This window comes from Cupressus sempervirens, chromosome 10, assembly GCF_028749045.1.
Source record: "Cupressus sempervirens isolate cs-2001-9-10 chromosome 10, ASM2874904v1, whole genome shotgun sequence".
NCBI lineage: Eukaryota > Viridiplantae > Streptophyta > Pinopsida > Cupressales > Cupressaceae > Cupressus > Cupressus sempervirens.
In genome coordinates, this window is record NC_143127.1 from 488,184,273 (window position 1) to 488,198,860 (window position 14,588).

Consider the following 14,588-nt stretch of genomic DNA (forward strand, 5'->3'; position numbering starts at 1 on the left):
CTGAGAAATCATTGTCATCATGTAATGTCATATTTTAGGATATTTTCTGATATGATTCTAATTTGTATAAATTTTATTATTATTTTCATATAATATTCTTTTCATTGTTTGATATTTGATGTGTGTGTGTGTGTGTGTGTGTGTGTGTGTGTGTGTGTGTGTGTGTGTGTGTGTGTGTGTGTGTGTGTTTTTCAAAGGGCTGCCTCCTTTCATAATAATAATTATATTAATAATATTATTATTTAATAATATATCAAATATATATATATATATATAATTATATTATTATACATTTATTAATATAGCATTTTTGTATTAAAATATATCTTTATCATAGTATTATTATTTATTATATTAGATTATTATTTCAGTAGATTATTATTTCATTCATTTCATACTTTTGTATTGCTATAATAATGTGATATATATAATATGATATTATTATATGATTATAACATAATATTGCTTATAAAATATTATCATTTTAATATTATTATTAATATTACTTTATATATAATACATATTTATTATTTAAATTATATGTCACAATGGGGACATCACAATCCTTCCCTCTCGAATTTTCTTGTCCTCAAGAAAAATCATTCATATGCAAGCTACTTCATAAGCACAAAACATATTTGCATACAAAGGCCTAAAAGATTTATGAGGTATACATCTTAATGAATGAAAACATGAAGAAAACATGGTGCAGATAGATGAAGACATGAACCAAACATGATGTAGACAGATGAAAACACGAACCAAACAAGATGCAAATAGATGAAGACACGAAGAAAACATGATGCAAACAGATGAAAACATGAAGCAAACATGATGTAGACAAATGAAGATACACATTACGCAATTTTTTGATTGTGAACCTATAACCACAAAAAATTATTAGTACATGTTTATATATAAATTTTCTTTTTTAGGATTTCCTTATATCAATCTCTTGACAATGTATTTATGGTCTCAATTTAGAGACTTGTCAATCAAAAGTATAGTCCATTAATTCATCATTTCCTGAGTATGGAAGGAGAAATTATAATAGGGTGCCCTGTTACCCAATCATGGGCCTCACCATTCTCCCTCATTATTGTTATCTCTCTTTGATCATCATCTCTAAGATATTTCTTTTTATGATGTACCTCGGGGTATTCGCTCTACCATAGGCCTTACCTAGTACCCTTGGATGATGTAGCCCAATGCCCATCTCACCACAGGCCTTACCTAGTACCTCTGAGTGGTGTCACCTAGCCCATTCCATCACAGGCCTTATCTTATCTTGGGAAATGATGATTTAATGTAAAAAAAAAGTATAAATGCACATATTGTTCTCGCTTATTTTAATTTCGCTAATACTAACTCAATAATACATATGTAATCTCCATGCTTGGAATTACTCATAATTTTCTCTCAAGTTCCCAATATTAAAATGTTAGAATATTATATTCTTCATAAACATTATTAACATATTATATGTTAATATGAAAAGAAACATTTGAATAATATACCATACACATACCTTTATTAGATCAATGTCAAATGCCTTTACCTCCCTAACACCAACATTTTCAATGGTATTTGTTTGTGCCTTATTCACCAGTTATTGTCAGTGCTTATGAGGGGTTAGATGATCTCAACCCTATTTGAAGGTATTAGTTTACTTCTCTACTAACTGAATATTTATTCAAGCTTAATCATTTCTTCTTAACTAATGTTGATCAAGAGTTGCCTTTGTTCTTCTTTTATTTGGTATCATTTATAGTAACCATATGGGAAATATTTGCATCTTAGCCCCTCTCTTTTATTATATTCATGTCACAATTGCAATGATTTTCATAGGACTTTGTCTTCTCACCCAGTGACAAATGTATTTTTGACTATGCTATTTGATTCTCTTGTGAACTGGTCTATTTTCCTTCCATGTGGGCTCCATTCTATATGTATTATATGCTTCCTTCATGAGTTAAATTCCATTCATGAGTGTAATTAGTATTTCTTCCTGTATGATTAATATATTTTGATTTGTATACTTTCTTTTTTGTTTACAGAACAATTCTTTTTTAGATATCTTCACCATTTTATTCCTCTTCATTCTTTAGATGGATAAGGTTCGATGATTTTCAAATATTTATCTTTTTTTATTGTTTGATGGGTCTTTCATAAACTCCATGTTCCATGTCCTACTTTTTTGATTGATGCATCACCTCTTGGATGGATTGGCTCATCATTCTTCATAGTTTATTTGTGAGAGGATTCTCTATGTAATCTTCCTCTTTGCTTGATTCATCACTACCCCTACCATAGGTTTTTCTATATATATATCATCTATTGCTTTTTACCCTCAACTCTTCTATAGACCTTTCCTATTGACAATGAATGTGGTAATAAAATCTCCCATCTTTTGTTACAATCATTTGAGTCAGTGGAGTATAACACGTCCCTTCCTCATTCCATAGTATTGTAATTGATTTCTAATTTTGGATTCTTATGTTTTTCCCTATTTTTCCCTTAACTTTTGAGAGCTAAACATAAATTGGCTTGATTATGTCTGAACAAATATCAACCTCTTTAGAAATTACTTAAAACAACATTGATTGAAATTGTTGTTGTCATTATTGAATCAATAAACTATGCATATTGGAGAGCACAACTACACAAATTTATATCTCAGAGGGGCAAAATCCTATATTGAGAGTTGAAGAAAATATATATAGTATGGTATCTTCTATACATTGGGTATTTTGGAAAAGATAGTGTAGTATAGATTTTTCTTGCTATGGTGAGACATTACTGCTTATTGTTTCCAGCAATTTGTTCTCCATATAAAACTTATCATGTTTGGATTATACTATCTACATATGTATAATAAACTGTTAGCAATGAACAGAAGAGTATACTAAATAGTGAATTGGATAGTATGCTGAAAGTTGTAGGAGTGAATAAGACTATTCAAAATGTCAAAATATGTCATTGATATTCACAAGAACAAATATATATGTAATAGATTGTTTAATATGACCATCAGTGTGCAAATATGCACAACAATACAATTATCGTGCTAAGACTTATATCAAATATGTAGCAATGAACCTTGAATATAGTATTATAACACTTTCTAAAATTTCTTTTAACTTATCATGATATTTATACATGGATGGCAGAAACTGTATGTTTTAATTTACATATATCACAATTAGTTATTAATCAGTGGTATGTTTGATTTATTTTGACATCAATGACACAATAGTACATGGCTACTAGATTTTTGATTTCTTTCTTTTTTATGATTCTTAAGCCTTCTTCCATTAGTTTGTGTCTATCAATTACTACAGATGTTCAAAATCATAGATTTGAATGTGCATGGATGTCTGAGTATTATTACTAGTCATAGAACACTTTGTGTTCTTTTTCACAAGTAAATTTCCTCCTACGATAAGAGAACCAACTTTGATAAATCTCATAGGATGGTTTTGATAAATATTTTTAAACTTTGAAAATCATAAACCCTTTTTACAAAGATGTTCCACAAGCTTGCCAATTTGAGGCCCTGAGACCACTTGTAATGTCCCATTTTAGGACATTTTCTGATCTGATTCTAATTTGTATAATTTTTTATATTACTTCCATCTAATATGATTTTCATTGTTTGATATTTGATGTGTGTGTGTGTGTGTTTTTCAAAGGGGCACCTCCTTTCATAATAATAATTATATTAATAAGGTTACTTATTAATTAATATCATAAGGTATATTATATTAATAATTATATTATTAAGAATATTATTTAATGATTTCTCAAATATATTTATTATATTATAATATATTTATTAATATAGTATTTTTATATTAAAATATATCTTTATCATAATATTATTATTTATTATATTAGATTATTATTTCATTCATTTCATACTTTCATATTGCTATAATAATGTGATATATATAATATGATATTATTATATGGTTATAACATAATATTACCTATAAAATATTATCATTTCAATATTATTATTAATATTACTTCATATATAATACTTATTTATTATTTAAATTATATGTCAAAATTGGGACATCACACATTATCATGAGAAAAATCTGAGAAGTAGTATAGCCTAGATGTGTGATCAACCACCCCTATAGCAATTATTTGTGTAGTCTCCAAGTCTCTGATAAAAATTGAATCAGGTGTGAATTCTATAACCCTTCCTCTATCTCCATGAGTGAGCTGATAGATGGAAAGAAGATTACGAATTAGGTGAGGTACACACAACACATCTTTGAAGTATCCCTCCACTTTATCAATATTTCCTTTCCCAACAACATTCATGTAAGTATGATTTCCCATCAAAATAGGTGGAGTATGACAAGGATCAAATGATGAAAACATAGACTATGAAGATGCCATATGATGAGAAGCCCTTGAATCTAGAAGCCATCTCCCTCAATCTTGACTTGAAGTAGCTACTAAGGCTTGACCTTTTCCCATGCGATCCTTTCCTTTATCAAAATCTGAATGTGAAGAAGAGGGTGAAGTAGTCATTCTTGAAGGTAGACTAATTTGATTCTTCTTGAGAAGATTCTTGAATTCATCAATCTCCTTCTTATTACAATGGTGTTCTTCATGTCCATTCTTCTTGCAACATGCACAAGTAAGAAAATCCTTCTTGGATGATGTATCCTTATTGTTGGAGTTTTCTTGTGGTGAGGAGGTTGAGTGTTCTTTCTCCTATTGTGAGTTTTTTTGCCATGATTTTTGCTTCTTGTTAGATCCTTTTCCTTGACTCCCTTTACTAGCCACCAATGCTTTTGACTTTGAAGAGTTGAGAATCCCCATGCTCATCAAATTTGATTGTTCTACCATCAACATCTCTATGAAGGAATCAAATGAAGGCATGGTGTAGGAAGAACCTAAGGTCAACTTATGAGTGTTGAAGCTTAAAACAAATGATGCATACTCTAGAGGAAGTTTTCTCATCAAATTATAGATCAACTTTTCATCCTCTATGGTAATTCCACAATCCTTAACCATTGACCTTAGCTCATCTACCTTGGTGATATAGTCTTGAATTGTGTCAAACTCCTTTGGATCTAATGACATGAGATTTTCATCAAGTTCAAAACCCCTAGCCTTGTCTACTAAATTGCATACAAGCTAGCAAACTTATCCCATGCTTCCTTTACTATATTACAACTATCAATATGGAAGATAAAATATTCATGTACATGCTTCCTCAAAGTACCAATAGCAACCTTATTGTTATGATTCCATTCATTTAGTTTATCAAGATGTGTTACAATTATCAATATGGAAGATAAGATCTTCATGTACATACTTCCTCAAATTACCAATAGCAACCTTATTGTTATGATTCCATTCATTTAGCTTATCAAGATTAGATGGTGCAACCATGGTTCCATCAACATAATCAATTAAACCCTTTTCTATCATTTTACTCTATGCTCTAATTTTCCATGTAGCATAATTATGTGGAGTTAAAAGTGGAAACCTAGGAGAACCCATGATGAAAAATAAAATAACACAAGAGAAAGAGAAGTGCAAGCACTCAAGACACACCCCCGAAATCACTCAATCAAAGAACCCCCCCAAAATGCATGATTTTGGCACTTTTTACATAGTGCATGTACAATTGACCACTTGTCAAAATAGACCAAAGTGGACTTATGATTTTGATAGTTACAACAACAAATATGAAGCTATATATGACTCAAAAAAAAAAGAGACAAGACCTCTCAAAGATCTAATTAATTACAAGTGCCAAAATAGGCCAAAAATGACCAAATGATGAAAGTACTATGTCTACTCAAAATTACTCCAAACTGATACCAGATCTAGAAAGTAGACAAAAAATCAAGCACTTTCAAAAAAAATATCACCTAAATATGTGTCCAAATGAGCCCAAACTAAGCCTTTGAAGTTTCAAAACACAAGATTTGTGATTTTTAGAAAAATTTAGGAACAAGGATTGAAAACAACTTGCAAGAATGTGTAGATCACAAAATTCCACCCCAAAACAAAAAAAATTGCTCGAAAAAAGGAGTCCGTATGAGGGAGACACCATTGTTTGAAAATCATGTCTATAATTATTTTTCCTAAATCGCCAACGTCACACCTCCAAAAATCAAATGACTCTAGATTTCAGCTCAAATGTCCAATTTTGATGAAACAAAAGTTGATTTAGGGGTTTTTTTACCTTCTCAATGTGATGCCAACATCTAATTTGCACTAACAAGCTCGAATCTTTGCCTGGGAAAAAAATTTCTTCGATGGCTATGTAATAAAACTTTTATAGCTTTGATACCATGTAAGAATTTGGTATAGCTCTGATACAATGTAAGAATGTTCCTAAGGCAATAATTCAACACCAAGATCAAGAAGCTCACTAGATAGCACAAGAGAGACAAATGATGATCAAATGAAAATGGATATTAGATGATTAGATATTAGATAATTAGATATTAGATAATTGGATGAATACATCATAGAAGTGCCTTGTATATGAAGGCAACTGATATGACTTGGAGTTAGCAAAGAGATAAGCATACCAACTAAGCACATGTCCACCAAGAGAATATTATCCTCCATTGTGCATGAATGTACGTGCAACAATGAGAGTATAAGAATGTAAAGGTGTATCTCATAAAGAGATGTAGTAGACAACATGTGCTCAATTAGAGTGCAAACTACTCTATTGTCAACATGACAACTCATATGAATATGCAAACTCCTAGGTGTCTATATGAAAACTAATATGAATATGCATTAATCTAAGTAAACTTAAGTAAAGTGTAAATAGTAAATACTTATTTAAACCAACAATATTGTTAGGTAGGGAATGCAAAATAAGGGGATTAAATTTCATTTGTAGAAGTGTGGACTCCACTTCAAACCATTTGATAATCTATAGTAATGGTTCAAGATTGTGATATAAACGGCACAAAAAAGACTCATATATCATAGGTAAGTGATATCTAAAGAGACAAGATTACCCCAAGTATATAAAATTTAGTTCTTTGCATGGTACAAAAGAACAAAATTAAATCAATAGATTTGTACCACAAAGTTTAAGACATGGTATGTATGAAGAATTGAGGCTAACTCAACTTGCCCATATGAAACACCTACTGCATGGGAGAGAGAATCATGTGGGTCCACTATTCCTAGTATAAAATGCTTGCCCCACAACTCAATGTTTGGATTCACCCTAAATTGTGTCAAATACTTCTCCAACATCTAGACACAATGTATTATATGGTGCCTCCTATGATATAATTGATCAAAATTGTTGAAGAGATACCATCATTCTAAGACCCTTTACCTAGACTTACCCTCACCCACAAAAAGAAAAAGTCATACTAATATGCTAGGAAATACATGCCAAGATATACAAAAAATAAACCATTGTAAGTACCCTTGATAGGTAAAATCACCTTACCATAGTAGCATGGAATCCAAAAAGACCAATGTTATTTTACATGTTACTGGAAGTGGAAAATGATTTTGATTATTGAAGAATACAAATAAGAAATTGAAATCTTGAAGGAGCACTTGGAGAAGGCACTTCAAGATAAACAAGAAGTTTAAGTGGTACATAGAGACTCACAATAGAGAAGATTGATTGATTACTTCAAGATGGATAAGTGAGACTTTAAAGGACCAAAATATGACATGGATATACATCCTCTAGAAGGACTATAGATAGAACCCCATGTGTGGCTTTCCTAGAAAATTTTATGGCTTATCTAGAATATAAAAGAAGAAGGGGGGGAAAAAAGGGGGTCATATCCTATTAAGTGATTCTTGCTACTGTAGCTAGACATGTGGTGGCTATCTTAGAATAAATGACTTGAAAGTCAACTTATGTTGAATGAAAAACTAAAATAATAATCTTTAAACTTGAATAAATTTTGTGGAAGTTGGGTGAAGGTACATTGAATTTCCAAGAATATCAAATAGGTTTGTCATCATATTTTTCAGGCCCCTAACCCTCAAGAAAGGTCTATTATTGGTGCACACATATCAACTACATAAGAAGAAAAAGACAATTATTTTTCAATTTTGAAGGTCAAATTTCCAAAGCTTGTAACCCTATTTGATTTCTTTAAAAAAAAAAATTTTGAACTACGTAAACAGTGCTAATACTTAATAAATAATTATAACACATTGTAGTGTCTCTAGTTGTAACAACTAATACTTGTATTAAGAAGGAAATCATAAGTGTTTAGAGTAAGGAAAATGTGTCTAACATAGATTTTATAAGGATTGAGGTTTAAAAAGACTGTGATATAGCTACATCCTTTTTGCAATCAAGTAATATTAGTTCAAGTTTATTGCTAGTACCTTTGAGTGGTAATTTTAGATAGATTTGTAGTAAAGTTGTAAATGGAAAATCACCTCAGTGGAATTCCTATCATAGATGTTATTGTATTATGTTTACATATTGAGAAGACATTTTGTCAACTTCTAGCAGATGATTTCCTAGACACAAATTTAGTTATCAATTTCATTATAAAAATGTAGTGTAAAGAATCTAGTAAGGGAGAGGATGGTGTTGGTCTTTTGAAATGCTACAAGTTCCAAATTACCCTAATGAGAATATGACACATCTAGGGGCAACTAAATCCCATCCTCAACATATCATTTCAGACATAGGGCCACCTATAAGGCTTGACCCTTCTTCTACTTCAAGCTCTGCAAAACCTAGGTGAGTGGACCTCAGATTCAATCTATATGGTACCAGTGCAAAAACATATTCCTAAATCTAACAAAGTAGATAAAAATCCTTATATCTCCTAATAACTCATGCAATAACATAGATCTACAATAGCTAAATTCCAATCTATGAAATTCACAAGCTGAGTGAGGGCATCCCTTTTAGCTCTTCAACATGAAAGGGAAACACATTTGATTAATGATGTTGATTTTTAGCAAAAAAACCCAAATATACAGCAGTATGAACAAGTGATCCTATAGCTACCAAGTGCCTTATCTATTGGGAAAATCCATGAATCAAACACATACATATGGATACTTGAGACATATTCCTATACTCAGATATCAAATCTATCCATTCACCTTGTAAATAGACATCTATGTTCATAAAGATCTCACTACTTACTGAATATCCTCCTAATGAAACCTACAACCCTATCAAGGTAAATAAGCATTTACTTAGCTCTTTGTTTCAATATCAAACTTATCTAGACATACAACCTTAAGGGGTTGAAAATGAGTCTAAGCTCTTTGTTCTTAAACAAAAAACATTGTAGATAATAGAGGAAGGAGATGAGAATTAGAATGAAACTAAAGAGTTTTCTGCTCAACTGTATTCATTTCCTTGAAATTATACATTCATATGCATGAAATCAAAACATAGAAAAAAATAATAGATCTAAACTTTGTGTATTATCTTTCCTACTATTGTTCATACAAAAGAGAATACTAAAGAATGTGGTGTCACACTAATGGGAACACATCAAGATTGGAACCCTAGTTTCACATATCTGGGTAAACTCTAGATTGGAACACACGTGGTATCATAGCAATGAGTCATTTTTTCTCCAAAAACTAGAACCATTACAATGAGAAAGAAAGAGAATGATATAGGAGGAAGTGAGTTCCTGAATCTTATCTAAAGATGACATGTGCTCACTTGAAATTCCCTCTCCTAGCAGTGAAAAGAATCTCTCTAATATCTCTCTGCAACTACATATCAAATATTCAATCATTTTGGCCTCCAAAAGCAAGAAATATCTAAGAAATTTGATGGAAATCATAACTGATTGCAAATGACAAAGAATTCTAAGAAATTCCATCAAAATCAAGCTAGTTGTGAAATACTTGCAGCAAAACACATTATTATGCATCAAATTTTGAAGAAACTGAGCTAGCAAAGCATATCAAATGCATCCCAACTAAATTCTATAATTGCATTGATGAAATCATTTCCTGGAACTGAGCATCCCTCTGAAAACACAAAACCCCCTTTAGCATGCATCAGTGACCATCTATGTTAAAACTAGCTCCAGAAATGGATAGCTTATTCCTTCCCGATTCCAATGGTATGCTACACTGCATATTTTGAGTTGAAATTATGCCCTTGAGATTGATTTGAAATTCTAGCTCCTAGACCATGAAAGAGCATAAGATTGAAATTTTTTAAAAATTTATATAGTTGAACTATATAAAATTTTAAAACTCATTTAAATTTTTCAACTTTGAAAATTCTAGTGCATTCATATTAGAAAATTTTGATTAAAAACTTGATTTTGTCCCTTTTCATTTGCCCCCAATCATCCAGTACCAAGTGTCCACCTCTGATTCATCAAGCCCCCCATCCACCATGCATTTGAAATAGCTTAATCTTCCCCTATTGTATGATCTTGACTTAACTCTTGCCTGCCCAATCACATGACAAGGAAAATTTTGTATATCTCATGGCAAAAAATCTTGTTTTATGACCCTACAACATGGGCCCCATCATATCATCTCCCACAATCATCTTTATGATCTTACAAAATTTTGCAAGATTGTGGAGCTTCAAATTTTTCTTCACGACCTTATGATAAGTGAAAATTTTGTAATATCTTACCATTGAAATGTTGGCCCTTTGATCATATGACAAACTTCACATTTCAAAGCATTGTAGACATTTTTAAATTACCTTGTGATCCTACAATGTCAAGGTAATCCATCATAACATCAGGGCTTTTCAATTTGAAGTTCACAACCTCACAACAAGGGCTTCATTGTAACATTATGTAGAATCATAACATCAGAGCATTTGAGAATCCTTCTATGATCCCATGAGAATCGTAGGATTGTAAACCTCTAAATTTGAGATCCTGATCCCCGACCTTAGCATAACATTGGAAACCATAATCTTTCCTCACCCAATCTCACAACAATGCTCTTTCTCTCTGATCTTATAATTCCTTCATAGCATCGTAACACACACTAATTCATATTGCAATATTACAAAATTTTATAAGATCATAGCACTTACATAGTCATTTCTTGACCTCTCAACAAGACTCTAGAATGTGCCATGTGGCACTCCTCAACTTTTAATCTTCGATCATACGAAAAAGGCCACCATAGCATTGTATCACCATGCATCTTTGCTTATGATCTCACAGTGAAGTCCACTTGTCTGATCTTTCAACTAGTTGTAACATTAGACATCCCCTCTCTTTGCATCTTGATCCTCTAAATATTTTGTAACATTGTGGATGCTTGATTCCACCATCTTGATCTCACAACATCTTGGGCTTATTGTGATATTGCACACCTCATTTTTTACCTTCCCAACCTTGTGCCTGGGGTCCCATCATAGCATATTAATTCCTTTTTTTTTACCTTCTAATCCTATGACATTTGCAATTGCATAGCATTGTGCATTTGAGACTGAGCCTCCCCAATTTCATGATATGATCATAATATCAGAGCCCTTTCAAAGCCGGTCCCTAACCACATGGCATGGTCATAACATCGCTCGAATGTAACATTGGAGTTCTTTCCCTCTCCTCTTTGCAAAATTATGATGAGCTTATGGAATGTTGCTTATGTGTCCTCCATCTTCTAAGTTGCTCATCAAAACTTGTTGACTCTGCTACCAGCCTAGCTAAATGGGCCCCACATAGACTTGGTGTGCCTATCACAAAGAAATGTGTCTTTTGAAGACAACTTACAATTGCATGTTTGGGTATTTCAAATGGTAATAACTCTCCCTCATCCCTAATGTGGGATAAAACATGCCTACACATGGTCTCCATTTATGTTACAGTCTTCCTGAAAAAATGTGGATTGCTACCTTGGGCATGAATGACTCTCCTTTGACCTACAATAATGCATCTGCCCTATAGTCATGAACATGCCCTTCCTCTTTGCCTAGGATATAGCTCAAAATGTGGGTTCTCTCTCACTTGTTTGCCATTTCCAGCCAGGGGAATTATCTTGTTGCCAATTGCAACCTAAGAAACTTCAATCCATACATAATTCCATCCATCTAATGTAATTAGTTAGGTACTCAAGCAAGAAAATGCATTTATAGGGCTTGATTTTTTCAATATTTTCAATATGTGACTAAAAATTGACCATGCAATTTTCAGTCCCAATAGATGGTATTTTATTTGTCAATGTGGAAGGCAAAAAAAATAAGATAAATCAATGTGAAAATAATGTTCAAAGTAAGGAATACTTGGAATATGACTCAAAATTTATTTGTGATGATGTTTATGATAGGAAACCAAAAAACTTGTACTCTAGAATTGGTAATACCATGCTTCTTGATAAGTGGTTTGTTGAAGAATTAAAAATCCTACCACTAGATCATAACTCTTTTATGTCAAGTTGTGTGCAAATGAATCCTATAATATGCAAGATCTTTAGAGGGCTATAAATCTACCTTAAGGAGATGGCTAAATTTTCTTCTAAAAATTTTCTACTAGTCATTGAGCATGAAAAATACATTAGTAATTGTGACTTGAATGTAGTGTGTCCTTTGATTATCTAAGATAGAGAAATAATCCTCACCATTCATAGAGATATTATTGACATTGAAGAGAATATGTTTTGATCATAAGAGTCATTCATAGAGATATTGCTTAGTTAAATGTAGAGTAGGATGCAATTTCAAAAGCTCTAGAGAACAAAATTAGAAGGAAAGAGGAAAAATATCTTGATAAAAGGTTTAGTGAGAAACTTGTAAACAAACTTAGCCAACTGAGCTCATAATTGGAAGCAAGGGATGTTGCATATGCATCATTTTTTCTAGAATTAAAGAGTTTGAGGAAAACTTAGAGAAGAAAAGATTTTTTTTTTTACTTTCATACTTTCAATTTGGTTATTCATTGTGCTTTACCATAAGCTTCAAATAGGTGTGATAATTCTTAGCATTGTTATAAAAACACCCATAGCTAGGAACACTAAAGAAGGTCATGACTTTAGCATAATGTCATGTCAATGTAAATAAGTGATGTGTCGGCATGAGTGACATTTCAACTACTGTGTCATTTTTTATGGGATTGCTAATGGAGGCACTACCTAAGTGGTTAATGCAAGCATGGACTAGGCTATTGATTCAAGAGCTAACTAGGCTAGTTATGAGACACTGACTCATAAAATTGATATAGGAAAATAAGTTGTGTAATGATTAATTGTCATCAAAGGTACATGTAGAAGATTGAGTTATGGACAGTAATTAGTTACATTAGCAAAGTGCAAAAGCATATGTTATTTTGTCTTTGTTCAATTTTTAAAAATAAAAAAAATATGCTCCCTCATTTTTGTGCAACAATGAACTTTCAACAAATAGGGTTGAAAACCATGTGATTTGGATGAACTAATGGGCATTCCTGAGGATTTTGGTCCTTTTAAATGTAATGGAAATATATATCATTTTTTTGTGCTTAATTAGAGAATCTCTAGGATTCTAAGAGAATTCTCTAAGCAAGCTATGGTAGATTAAATTCTAAGGAAAAAACACTATTTTGGCTCTTGTGTAGCACCTTTGGTTTTAACTAGGCGATGGATTCATTGTGATTAAGTAGTGGATATGTGATGTAGATCATATTGAAGCTTCTCAAAACATTATCCCAACCTACATATCCTCAACATTAATCTTTATCACAAATAACAAATATTTTGGTATTATAAAAAATGGGAGAGTAGGGTGGATTGAAGCAGGAAGGGGTGGGAGTTTTGAATTATTTGAGCAAGAACTCCATTGTGGCATAGGGATCCTAGTCTATAGTTTTTGTGCAAGTCAATGATGATAGGAAGGGTGAAGCTATCAAAGATGAGGACCCATGTGACCTGCAACCACACCCAGGTGAGATTCTTGCTCATAGTTTGGTACATGGAGCATCTGGAGGAGGGACCCCTCGAGCTTGGAGGAAATCGAATAATATTTTTGGTGTTAAGCCCACAAGTCATCTTTTCCCAATATCATTGATAAAATAGATAAGGATAAAGGATTTTTTGTTGTTAAGGTTCCCTCTAAAATCATAGACCATAACATTTTGGGAATGGAGGCTACCTTGGTGTGAAAATTCAACCTTATATTGATCTCATGAGAATCTTTGCCAGAAAAAAATGGAATTTGAAAGTGCAAGTAGAAGTTATAGCTATGGCTAAAGGGGCTATGTCTTTTGATTTCTCTTGTCAAGAGGACTATTCTAGGATTCTCTATGTGAGGAACTAGACTACGGGTAAATCTACTCTCATCCTTCAAAAATGGACTTCCAATCTAGACTTGAACAATGATTTTATTATCTAGAGCTCAGTTTGGATTAGGCTTCCAGATCTTCCCCTAGAATATTGGCATGAAGATATTTTTCTTAGCATTGCCAACTCTTTTGGGGAATGTTTGTCCATAGATCTAGTCACAACAACCAAGAAAAGACTAACGTATGCTAGGATATGTGTGGGTGTGGTTGAAGGATAGGATATGCCTCAGGTGATTGAGTTGTAGTCTTGTTTAGGTAAAAGAATGTAATAGATTGACTATGAGTCAGTTCCTTTTGCTTGCTTCCATTGCAAAAAGGTTGGACACAAGGCTA

At 32.3% G+C, this 14,588-nt stretch overlaps 1 pseudogene; it reads left to right on the top strand.

Annotated features, from left to right (window-relative positions):
* The first annotated feature begins 7,521 nt into the window (after positions 1 to 7,521).
* LOC149534797 (uncharacterized) lies at positions 7,522 to 12,905 on the top strand (annotated as a pseudogene).
* Positions 12,906 to 14,588: the final 1,683 nt, after the last annotated feature.